This window comes from Aedes albopictus, chromosome 2 (assembly GCF_035046485.1).
Source record: "Aedes albopictus strain Foshan chromosome 2, AalbF5, whole genome shotgun sequence".
Lineage (NCBI taxonomy): Eukaryota > Metazoa > Arthropoda > Insecta > Diptera > Culicidae > Aedes > Aedes albopictus.
This window is the reverse complement of record NC_085137.1, coordinates 180,261,638-180,275,421: the sequence shown is the minus strand read 5'-3', so window position 1 is coordinate 180,275,421 and position 13,784 is coordinate 180,261,638.

Sequence of the window (13,784 nt, the reverse complement as noted above, 5' to 3'; positions counted from 1 at the left end):
TTACGTGGAAGGCCGGCAGGGTACCCGGGTACCCACGAAATTGAAATGATCATATCTCCGTCAATTTTTCATCGATTTTGGAAATTTTTGGCTCATTCAATTCAGAAACTCATCATCTATCGGGAAAATATTTGGTTAGACCAATCTAATCACCGTGGTTTTCGGAAAATCCATATTTTTGGGAGCATGTCCTTATACCATATTGAAACCCACATTGTTAAGGCTAGGATACCTTAAAGTGTTTATGGTCAACCATGGCCTCACGGGAAGCGTGTTCCGAAATCACAGTTTCAAAGTCAACACGTTTTATGATTCCATGCCGGTCAGATACAATATGCCAAAGCAATTTTACGATGCTTGGTACCGAAATTGCTACTAACCTACCGAAAATCCCGTATATTGTATTGTATAAAAACACGGATCCGGAAATCCGGATTTTCCGGTACCTATGGTGATCGGACCGGTCCAACCAAATACGATCTCGATAGATAATGAGTTTCTGAGTTGAATGAGGCAAAAACTTTTAAAATCGGTGGAAAAATCGCTGAGATATGATCATTTCCATTGCGTGGGTACCCGGGTACCCTGCCGGCCTTCTACGGGTGTTTTTTTTTTTGCTGGCCACACTACGGTTAAAGCAAATTTCAAGTTTACTGTTCAACATTGCACTGAAAAGAGCTATTAGGCTTACTTACCTTACCGGTCAGTCTAAGACCTGAGTGTCCTCTGTTGTACGTAGGAGTCGTCTCCAGTCTACTCGGTCCATGGCTGCGTTTCTTATTCTCCAGCTCCATACTCTGCGAAGACCCGCAAATCGTCCTCCATTTGATCGACCCACCTAGCTCGCTGCGCAGCACGTCTTCTTGTATCGGTCGGATGACTCACGAGAACCATTTTAGTCGGGTTGCTATCCGACATCCCGATAACGTGACAAGCCCACCGTAGCTCCCGATATTCGCGATGTGGACGATGGTTGGTTCTCTCATGCTGATGCAGCTCGTGGTTCATTCGCCTTCTCCAAGTCCCGTCTTCCATCTGCACTCCGCCGTAGATGGTGCGCAACACCTTCCGTTCGAAAACTCCAAGGGCGCGTTGATCCTCTGCACGTAGGGTCCATGTTTCGTGCCCATAGAGGACGACCGGTCTAATCAGCGTTTTGTAGATGGTTAACTTCGTGTTACGGCGAACTTTATTCGATCGTAGAGTTCTGCGGAGTCCAAAGTAAGCTCGATTTCCTGCCACAATATGTGTCTCCGAATTTCTCAAATTTACGAGCTCTTATATTAATATCTTCAGCGAAACACTCGTGTTTTTCCATAAACTACGTAGACTCAAATTTGGCAATCTCAGAACACCCCTTACCCCCCCGTGGATTTTTGCCCACACAATTTTCGAAATTTGTATGGACCGCAGACTTTGGCCAGAACGGAGGGTTCCCATCTCAGATTCTACGTTTTTGGACAGGCCCTTATTCCTACATTGTAGACTAGACTAGGCCCTAATTCCTACATGTTAAAAGTTAAGCACCCGACCCTTAGATGATCAGCAGGTTATAACTTTTGTCACAAGACTCGGACCGCTTTGAGGTCTTCGACAAAGTTTTTCAGGACATCTGAGGCTATACTTTTACATAATCGGTACACACTTTCCCGAAATGTTACTCTTGATCTGTAAAAAGACCTCTATGACTCATGCTATTGTTTAAAGTTCATTAAACAAAATAATAACGTACACACGACATACACTGTCCGAGCAGGTATCATAGAAAAATAATGGCCAGATTCTGTTCGTAGCCTTCGAACCATCTGAATAGACGAGCTGATGATTACGGTATTTCCCGGTTAACAATTTGGTGACATGTGTGTATATGACAGTATAGTCGTTTCCTACGCTAAGCCGTTACAGGATGGACAAGTCGACATGGAGATCAGTAGCGTCCCACCTTCTGGCTCCAACCCAGTGTACCTGGTCTACCAGATAAACCAGATTGATAAGAGCTTTATTCGCCTCCCTGAGGAGAAAGACCTCTTGATTACCGGTGTTTTCGAGGTATCCAATGGTTCTGCAGCATAGAGCCTCCGCGACCTGATAGCGGAAAGGAAGCTCTTCAATTTCTATGCAGGCTGCATCTGCTGGAGTGGTTGAGAATAGTCTGGCGATTATTTGAATGGCTTTGTTGTATGTAGGCGGCCCATCTGGAGACCGGTGGCACTGCTGCCTAGAGTTCTCGCCTAATGAACTTCAAGGTACGGCCGATAATAACCAAAACAATATCGTCTGCGTAAACGAAGGCATAGATTTCTTTTACTAGCCTATTTATATGCCTTTGCCAGAGCTAGTGAGGCGATATCAGCAAGAAGGTTTTTGTAGTGACCTAATGACCAATACCCATGTGTAAACGATAAATGCTCTCAGCAGAGAGTAAAAATGAATACTGCGAGAGTAGTTCTGTCATACTGCTCTAGACTGCAAATAAGGAAAATAAATCAGTTATCTAACTGCGATCTCGTGCGTAAGACGTATTTATATCCGTTGAGAAAGTTCCTTTATGGAACAGCCCTTTAAGTCATGCTTAAAAGATTATTAACCAACTTTTGTTGGTTATTACAGCTGGCGACTAGGATGAACGGTATTTTTATGCGCGTGCATCTGTTCTCACGACCCCGTGTCACGACGGCACTTTGGCGTGATGTTAATTTCGGTTTAAGTGCATAAATGTGTATTGTGAAACTAAAAAGAAATGTTTTTTTGTTTCGGCCTGGTGTAATGTGAAACTATGTGAAATCTTTTTTTTTTTTTTATCTAGTTCGTTTATTTGGGGCTCAATCGCGTATAACGCTTTACGGAGCCGAGGATCTTTCTTTGTACTTAATAGTATACATTATACAGAGTAATAACTTTTTAATGATATCTGTTAGTAATGGGTGGAAGCCAGGGTACTCGTGGCAGCTCGAGGTTAGAAGGTCACATTTTGAGGGATGGACAGGGTAAGGATTGGGCCAAAGGTTTCACTGCTGCTCATCCGGGGGTGAATCGCATCTTGCTAGCGTATTCGGTGCCTTGTGGTGTTGGTACCAACTTGTTGTGGGACTTGGTTTTCCGGATGGCCAGGAGCAGCTTGGTAACACAAAGAGGACAAAACAGAGAAAAAAAAAACTGGAGAAGAAAACACAAGCAAATTAAACTTTTATACCAGCAGAGCGAAGAAAGTCGAAAATACATCCCATGTATGTGACATCGCGGGTCCCCAACACATCTCTCACAAGAACAAAGGGTTGTCTACCTCGGGCCTCAAGGGTATCCAAAAGTAGCGCTCTGGAGGCGTCATTATCCGGGCATTGCCAAACTACGTGGTCGATGTCATCATAACCGGAACCGCACTTAGTACAAACATTGCTCAACGCGAGGTTAATCCTGTGTAAATGCGCGTCTAGCGAGTAATGGTTGGACATAAGTCTTGACATCACGCGAATGAAATTGCGACTTACATCCAGACCATACCACCACACTCGCAAAGAAACATTAGGAATAATGGAATGTAACCACCGTCCCAGCTGGCCATCTCGCCAATCATTTTGCCAACTTTGAAGAGAACTCTGGCGAACAAAATGGAAAAATTCATCATGTGAAATTCTTCTATCATAGATCTCACCTTCCTGTGCGCCCACCTTTGCGAGAGAGTCCGCCTTCTCATTGCCATAAATTGAGCAATGTGAGGGGACCCATACAAAGGTAATCTTGTATGATCTTTCGACCAGTGCACCCATCTGCTCCCTTATTTTTGTAAGAAAGTAAGATGAATGTTTTACAGGTTTCATCGACCGGAGTGCCTCAATCGAACTAAGGCTATCCGAGAAGATGAAGAAATGGTCTACGGGCATGTTGGAAATCATCCCCAAAGCGAAGTTGATTGCTGCCAGCTCAGCAACATAAACCGAACAAGGTTCCTGAAGTTTGCGGAAGGCGGTGAAATTTTCATTGAAAACACCGAAACCAGTGGATCCATTTATGCGAGACCCATCAGTGAAGAATCTCTTACAGGAATTGACATTTTGGTACTTTTCGTTAAAAATGCGAGGAATAGATATACATCGAAGTTGATCTGGTATTCCATGAATAGCTTGTTTCATGGACAGATCGTATTTAACAGAGGAACTGTCATTAGTGAAGTGTACACGGGGAGGATTATAACTTGGTAGGCTTATATCAGATGACATGTAGAACAGATAGATTCTCATGAATTTTGATTGAGTGTTCAGACTGAGCATTTCTTCGAAATTTTCAATGACAAGTGTGTTGCTCACTCCACACTTGATAAGTAACCTTAGCGAGAGCTCCCAGAAGCGGTTCTGGAGAGGTTTCACCCCTGCCAGGACCTCCAGGCTCGCATTATGCGTTGAGTGCATACAGCCGAGGGCAATACGCAAACAACGGTATTGAATTCGTTCCAGCTTTATTAGGTGACAGTTTGCTGCTGAGTGGAAGCAGAAAGAGCCATACTCAATAACAGAGAGAATAGTCGTTTTGTAAAGTTTTATGAGGTCTTCCGGGTGAGCACCCCACCATGTTCCGGTAATTGTGCGTAGAAAATTGATCCTTTGTTGACATTTTTGCACCAAATACTTAGTTTGGGTACCCCAAGTGCCTTTTGAATCAAACCAGACCCCAAGGTATTTCGAAGTCAAAGACTGGTCGATTTCTATTCCCAAAAGATTGAGTTTCAGTTGGGCTGGGTTCCGCTTTCTAGAAAACACAACCAATTGAGTTTTTTGCGGAGCAAACTCGATCCCTAAATCTCTTGCCCAGATTGACAGATTATTTAGAGAATTTTGCAATGGTCTTTGCAACATTTCTGCATGTGGGCCTTTTAGAGAAACCACAGCATCATCTGCAAGTTGTCTTAGCGTGCATTGTCCTTCCAAGCAACTATCAATGTCTTTCACGTAAAAATTATAAAGCAAGGGACTTAAACATGAGCCTTGGGGTAGGCCCATGTAACTTATTCTGGAAGTTGTCAGTTGTCCGAGATTGAAGCTCATATGTTTTTCTGACAACAAATTATACAAGAAATTATTTAAAATTCCTGGAAGTCCACTATTGTGCAGTTTTTCTGACAATATTCCTATGGAAACTGAATCAAAGGCGCCCTTAATATCCAAGAAAACTGAAGCCAGTTGCTCCTTTTCCGCAAAGGCCAGTTGAATATCTGTTGAAAGCAACGCTAGACAATCGTTTGTTCCTTTGCCCTTGCGAAACCCGAACTGTGTATTTGAAAGCAAGTTATTCGATTCGACCCAATGATCGAGTCGTGATAGGATCATTTTTTCCAACAATTTCCTTAAACATGATAACATAGCAATTGGGCGGTATGAATTATGATCAGACGCTGGTTTACCAGGCTTTTGAATAGCTATTACTTTGACCTGTCTCCATTCATGCGGAACGATGTTGTTCTCCATGAATGAGTTGAACAGGTCCAGTAATCGTCTTTTCGCGATATCTGGGAGATTCTTTAGAAGATTGAACTTGATCATATCGCGTCCCGGAGCGGAATTGTTTGATGAAAGAAGAGCCATAGAAAGTTCCAGCATACTGAAGGGTCTGTCCAGAGAACCGTATCTTGGGGATGTTTCCCAAGAAATCGGTTGTGCTGGGACTGAGTCTGGGCAGACCTTTTTCGCGAAGCTGAATATCCAACGGTTGGAGTATTCGTCACTCTCATTAGAAGAAGAGCGGTTTCGCATGTTGCGAGCCACTCTCCAAAGCGTTGTCATTGAAGTTTCTCTTGAGAGACCCTCAATTAAGTGTCGCCAATAACTACGCTTCTTCGCTTTCAGCAGGTTTCTCAGCTGTCTTTCGAGCTTTGCGTACTCTTGATAAAGATCTGAGGTACCGTGCCTACGAAAAGTTTTGAAAGCATCAGATTTTTTAAGATACAACTGGGTGCAATCATCATCCCAACCTAGTGTGGCTGGTCTTCTTTTGAAGGTTGCACTTGGAACACGTCGTTTTTGTGATTCTAATGCACTCTTATATATCAGTTCAGACAGGAATCGATACTCATCCAAAGGTGGGAGGGGATTGAATGATTCGATGCCAAAAGATACCGCTTCTGCATACTTTTGCCAATCGATATTCCTTGTGAGGTCAAAAGGAACCTGAATTGGATGGTCTGACCTTTCACTATTATGCTTTATGGTGGTTATAATGGGTAAGTGATCACTACCATGAGGATCCTCGATTACCTTCCACAAGCAATCGAATGATAGTGAGCTTGACCCCAGTGATAGGTCGAGACGACTTTCTTTGCCGTCAGATGCAATACGTGTCACTTCACCTGTATTTAAAATGTTCAAATTGAAATCGTCGCACAAATCATAGAAAATGGCCGCTCTATTATCGTCATATGGTTCGCCCCACCCTGTACCATGCGCGTTCATATCACCCAGAATTAAAACTGGATGTGATAGTGCAGAAACCGCATTCCAAAGATGACGGCGGTTAATTGAAATTCTTGGAGGAATGTAAACGGAAGCTACGCAAAGTTCTTTACCCTTTACGTTTATTTGGCAAGCGACGATTTCTACGCCAGGATGAGTCGCGATTGGAATTCTATAAAATGAGTAAGTCTTTTTGATCCCCAAAAGAACTCCCCCATAATGGTCATCTCTATCCTGGCGTATAATGTTAAAATCGTGGAAGTTGAGTTCATCTTCAGAAGAAAGCCATGTTTCACAAAGGGCAAATATATCACAATCAGAGTTGTGAATTAAAAATTTAAACAGGTCTAATTTAGGTTTCAGACTATGACAGTTCCACTGTAGCACAGTGATCATATCTTGTACCTCACTTGATGAATTATCCATCGAAAGATATGATCGCAGCAAGGAGGGGCCATGATTGTGTCAGATTCCGAAAATATTCTTCTACTGTAGGTATAAACATATCAATAATGCCTCTTAATGTTTCTGGAAGGCTGAGGGCATTATATAAGCGATCCACGAGAACCCTAAAAGTAAACAGTCCTCGCTTGGGTCTAGGAGGCTTGCTTGAACTGCGAGGAACTTTGGTAGCTTTTTTCTTGCTACCTTGTCGATTATTTCTCTTTGAAGTGTATTTAACAGGCGGAGACGGGGGTGACAGGTTCTTGCTACAACATGGAGCTGAAGCTAGAGGAACCTGATTCTTCGGAGTTTTTAAGTTTACCCCGTCTCCTTTATCATTAGGCAAACTTTTGAGGGAAGACTTTAAAAAGACCTTTCGGCGCAATCCCGGGGAAGATGATGACTTCCTTTTTCCAGGTGCGTGTACCTCCGATAGAGATCCACCCTCATCAGTTTCGCCATCGTCCTGATCATCGGAAGACAACTCCTGATAGGGATTTTCAACTGGGACAGCTGATTCAGACACGGAATCTGGTGTTTTAAAAGATTTCACCATCTCCGCATATGTCTGTTTGGAGCGCTTTATGATAGAGCGACTCTCATTTCGAATGCGTCTTTTGTAAGCCGGGCAAACTTGCAAGTCGTGTGGATCTCCGCCACAGTAGCTACATTTTTCCGCTTCCTGTGTGCAAGAGTCCTCCAAGTGAGCTTGGTTGCATTTGCCACAACGGGGCTTGTTGTCGCAAAAGCTATCACTGTGACCAAACTGCTTGCATTTGGTACAATTAAAAACCTTCGGCCTAAAAAGATGCACTGGGTAAAAACCACCATCAATTACAACAAATTCCGGGAGGACGGAACCTGGAAAAGTCACTCGAAAAAACGCTGAAGGCGAGTACACCTTTTTATTTCCTTCCATGGAAACCTTAGATAAGCGTTTACAGTCTAGGATAGCCACATCAGGAATTGACCTATTTTTGAAACGACCAAAGCCGGTCTTGATGTCCTCACATGTCAGCATTTCGTCGAGGATCTTCCCCTCCACCTCCACTTCTCGTGCTGGCACATAGACCGCGTATTCAACAGTAAACGCTTCGTGTTGAGCAATTTCATTTGCTGCTTTGTAGCTAGGTGCGGTAACACGCAGCTTGGATGCTTTCACTTGGTGAATAACGGTCCCAGGATACTTACGCGTCAGCTCTCGAGAAATCGAAAGCATATTCAATGGTTTGCATTTGCGCCGGAAATAGACAACCCAAGGTCCAGGCGAAGATGGCTGATAAAACCGCGTACGAGCAATGATATCATTGGGAGGCGTTTCGCCTCCAATCGAATCGTCCATGTGGAAACAAATTTATGGAAAATAACTCAAAAGTGCAAAAGAGGAAGAGAAAAACCTTAAAGTATTTACAGTGCACTTTCTTCCTTAGGACGACAACTGTTTTTTGTAAACCAAACAATGCTAATAATATATAGAAAAAAAAAATAAAGCAAAAAAAAAAAAAAACTTGTACTAATAATATACGAATTCAATTCTTATGTTTATTTTAGCGCACCCTGTAGGATGCAAAAAAAACGGTATTGAAAAAAAAAGAAAAAAATAGCTAATAAAAAAAAACAAAAAAAAATGTTCTGTTATTTACAGTTTGTACACCCTTACCCGTATACAGTAGTTTGGGAACCACTGTTATGGATGTCAAAAAAAAGCACGTGGTCGAATGTGGACTGGGGATACAATAGACAAAAGCGATCAAAACAAATTGGGCGGACAAAAGAGTGTATCGAAAGAGTGATACTTATCTGACCGGAGCAGGTAGATATTTATCACAGGCAGGCCGATGGTAAAGCTGTCCGTCGCGTCTGCCTTCGCACCCGTCGCCACCGTCCTCTTTGTTGACGGAGGGGCTGATGATGGCGATAATGATGACTTTTGGATGCGATTATTCGTTGACCTTGATGTACGATGATGCAAGCACCTCGCTTCCGCGTTGCGCTGGATACCACCTTGCGACACTACCCAAGTAACCACAAAGCCGTATATAAGTGCAGCAATTTTGCTATATATTTATATTTAAAATTGAGCATATAATGCTGCATTACTTTAAACGCCTCATTAAAGCAATATTAAAGTCGAAAAGGGCCCCACTAAAATCAAATTAATGCAACATATTGCAGCGCGTTGACAGCCATTGCTAAAGTAACATAAATGCATATGCTGTACATTTGCATTTACACATGCTAAATACGTGCAACACGAAAAACCAAAACAAAAATCTATTTTTAGCACCGCTTCATTATCGGCGGTACTAATGCCCCCATACATGAATGTTTTAACCACTATTTTTTTGTCACCGGGTCGGGAGTCGAACCAGAATTGTTGAAGACCGCTAGATGAGTTCCATACGCGCTGGCTCCTTGGACCGTTTCTGCTGCAGTGATAACAACAGATATTTCATTAACTAAAATGAGACTGTTCTTCTGTCTCAATCATTGCAGTAGAGGGCAAAACGACTATGTCATATGCAATAGAGTCCCTGTAATCACATTCTGATAATCACTGATAAATACATAATGCATTTTAGAATATATTTAATCAATATAAGAAAATTAAAACACCCTTCGCATACTGCTCACATGCTAATTGTGGTTTCCATCATTATTGGCATGTGATAGCAGCCAACAGAAAAGAGAAAAGGTAATCTCTTAAAAGGTTTTTCTGAAAAAAATCGTCGATCGGTGGTTTAAACGGTGATTAAGTTGGTCGGGAGTAAAACCAGACGTGTTGATGGCCGCTAGAGTAAAGTTGTTCACTTTTCTTGATTACATTTGTTTACCATTAGAGTCAAGCTTTTATAATTGTATTGTTAGAGCAACCTTTGCTAGTTTGTACATTGCATTTATTCAGTGTTTGCAGTGTTGAATTATTGAATTATCGTATACAGTCCGGATTCGCTGGTTGGGTCACGACTGCGCCCCGATTAGCGAATCGTGTTCGTTCGTTGGGGCAACTGACAACTGATCAAAATGCTCTAGACACACGCAAGTGACGAGAAATGCGTCACGAAACACTCACATACTTGCACAAAGGTTCTGTATATAGGAGCTGCGATGCGACGGCGGTCAGACGTCAAACGACAGTGCTTTTTAGTTGGGGTTTGCCCCAACCAGCGAACATTCAACCATCGAGACAGCCCATCTAACGAGCCACCAACGAACGAATCGGGACTGTATCAGCATTTAATACACCCTAATGTATAGAAAAATGTAATGCATCATTACATTGATAATGCCAATCTAAAGGATTTTTGCTTGACAAGTGTGGAATTACTGCATTTCGCATTGCAAAGGTTGATATTCAGTCTAATTCGTGCAATGATATAATGCTTGTGGTTACTTGGGTACACTTCGCACAAGCAGGAGAACGCACGATATAAAAAACCTTCCGCAATTGCGGGGGAAAAAACTCTACTTCTACGAGGTCTATCGCGTGGTGAGATACGGAGCACACGTCCGACTCGTCCAAATGCACAACAGGGAATGAATGTGAAATCTTGTGAAATGTATTGTCGATCGGACGTAGGCTTATACCTTTTTACCGATTTTTTATGCGCACAGGTTGTATCTAAGAAGATAAATAGATTTTTGTATACATGAAACCATGGCGCTAAATAAATCTTTTGTATTTTGTTTTTGTTTAGTGATGTGTGCATTGTATTTTGTTTCCTCCATTTGCTCCACGAATTGACGACCAACACCATGAATCGAACTTTTTTAACTGTGAGCATGTGTGCTCTACAGTGGTAAACGCAGTGTAATCGCTTAAGTGGCTTTCGTTCGATTTTGTTTAGTGAAACATCGTGATGGCACGTTTTTATTTTGCACATCGACTGGAGCATTTTTTTGGAGTTTTGTTGCACGTTAGCAGTTCGGGTGTTTTTTTTGGACATTGCGTGGCTGTCATTGTGAGATATTTTGTTTGGCAGAAAAGTATCAGAAAAGACAACAGGAGCTCAACGGTACGCGATGGTTGGAAACCATTTTCATCGACATTTTATCTACCGGGCTGCTACTATTGTTCAACGCTACTGTCGTTGTTTGAAGGTATGTTGTTGATTGTAATAAAAATCCATTTTGTAATGCTATTGCCGATGGAAGGATTTTTTTTTTAATATAAAGCATTACGTAGTGATGTTTTGTGGACATGTTTTTCCACTTTTTCGTCCGGATACATCAGTGGACTTTTGATTTTTATGTGTGCACTGTTGCAGTTTTACCTACGTGGCTAATTTTGTTGTTTTGATTATTTGACAAAGATTTTTAAGGACGTATTTAACTGTGAATGAAACTACATTTTTGTGTTTGGTTCCCATTGTGTAGTGTTTTGCGTCATATATGCCACCACCACATATCAACATTTTTTATTGCTCACCTTTTGTCCCTTTTGTAACCAAAAGTTTGTTGTGTTACGCAGGTATTTTTGAGTTTTCCGTTTGTTTGTGGTTTTGTGTATTTGCGTTGCGGCTATGAACTTTAAATCAGAAGAGATCTTGGAAGAGATTAACTTCGACACCGTGGGGTGAATTCTATGCCGGGACTGTTTTGACAGTTGGTACATCCAATTTTATTCCGAGGAGCGTGCATCAAGTAGAAACGTGCGCATTCCATAGCCCTCGATTATGAAGATCCTGCGAATCCATCCGTCGGACGCGAAGCACGATATACCGAAGATGTACCCCGAAACGATGACCGAATGATTGTGGAGATTTCCAATCCTTATAGATGCTGAGGACCTGAAGAGAACATCACCATGGTGGCATCGCATAACGAGGTTGGTAAGATCACGAAGATGAAGAGATACAATTCAACCCGAAGAATCTGTTTCGGACAGCTGCGGGGTATGTGCGACCGTTCGGCCAAGCTAGTTTTCACCTACATCACGTGCGATCTTCGTGGCACAGCTTTCCGGCGGGACCAAGAGAACAAATCGAGGAGATATGCTGCATGAGGGAGTTATTTGTGAATTGGTATGAAGTCGAGAAGCACTGTTTTTCCAGAAGACTGGTTACAAATAGACTAAAGGGGGATGAAACATACAGGGTTTTACAAAGAATTTTAGCTTATAAAAAAGCAATCGAGTTTAAAATTGTTTCATTATCTGATCAAGCTACCTTATCAAAAGTTATTGAAAATAACTATCGAATTTTTGAACTCTCCTAGGTTTTTTATAGTGGATGTGCAATGTAATTCAACCTTCGTGTTAAAAAGAACTATTGTTTTGTTTACTTATGTTGTATAGATAAGCTCTTTTATGGGTAAAGGAGTTGTAGTGACCTAATGACCAATACCCATGTGTAAACGATAAATGCTCTCAGCAGAGAGTAAAAATGAATACTGCGAGAGTAGTTCTGTCATACTGCTCTAGACTGCAAATAAGGAAAATAAATCAGTTATCTAACTGCGATCTCGTGCGTAAGACGTATTTATATCCGTTGAGAAAGTTCCTTTATGGAACAGCCCTTTAAGTCATGCTTAAAAGATTATTAACCAACTTTTGTTGGTTATTACAGTTTTGATTCGTAGCGTGCTGCAAAACATCGCCTAAACCCGGAGAATAGCTTCCTGTGCCATGTCCAGGACGAACCGAAGTTGATTGTCCTCCAAAAAGCGACTTAATCAGCGGTTCACCATATGCTCTAAAATTTTGCTGGTAGCTCGTCAGGGAGATCGGTCTAAAATCGTGTTCTAGATGTTGTAGCAGCACGTCCGTTTGGGATAGGTACAACGAGACTATGGGTCCAGGTTTTTGGTATAGTGTTCGTAGTCCAGATTTTGTTCAAAAGTTCAAGGAAAGCCATTTTAGATTCGAGTGTAAGGTGTCCGGACTAGTGGGAATCCAAGATCGTCTGGGCCCACTGATTTGTCTTTGCAGAAACGTAGGGCGAAGTTTGGTGGCCTCATTCGAAACGGCGAATTTATGGGCGAAGGGACAGTTTCTTCTACCGGGATTACATGCCGATTTAAAATGTTGGGTCATACTTAATTGCACCTAAAATAGACAAAAGTGTCAAAAATATACAAAAGTGACCAAAAAGCAAGCGAAGTGGTCGGCTGGAGGGTTGGCTATAATAAGCGGATCTCGAGTTGACCCGCTGGGGAGCTGTAGAGTCGGAGCGGACCTGGTTGCATGGTTAGAACATTTGACTATCACGCCGAGGACCTGGGATCGAATCCCACTCCCGACAAACTCACGAAATGTGAGTTCTTCCTTCGGAAGGGAAGTAAAGTGTGGGTCCCCCGAGATGAACTTAGCCTATAGGGCTAAAAATCTCGTAAATACAGATAGAAAAAAAGCTGTAGAGTCATTCCCTTGGCTCTACGTTTGCCATTCAAAGCATCGGCTCCAGATTCCGGATGCGGCTTGATTTGTATTGATCCCCTCCACGACCAGTAAGATGAATAATTTTCCCTGTTTTTCTACCTGGTTTTATTCTTACCTAGGGTATTGTACCAGTTGGGCAGGTGTACCTATTTTGGGCACTTGTCGCTATAACTAAGTCAATTTCAAACCGATTGATTTGAATTTTTGTACAGAGTTAGATACTGTACGTGACTAACGCTGTACAAAATTTCAAATCAATAGGTTTGAAATTGACTTAGCTATAGCGGCAAGTGCCCAAAATAGGTACACCTGCCCTAATGGTACGAGACCCTATTAATGATTTCAACACATTTTCTTCTAGGCAAATGATGCAACTGGATCCTTCATGGTGACGGCACAGATATCCTAAATAAAGGTTAAATTCAGGCTTATTCTGCGCGGCGTGTGAGGTGAGACGGACGGTTTCGTCTCACGTGACGTGAGACGACTAATGTAAATCAAATGGGGCGAGTCGACTTTTG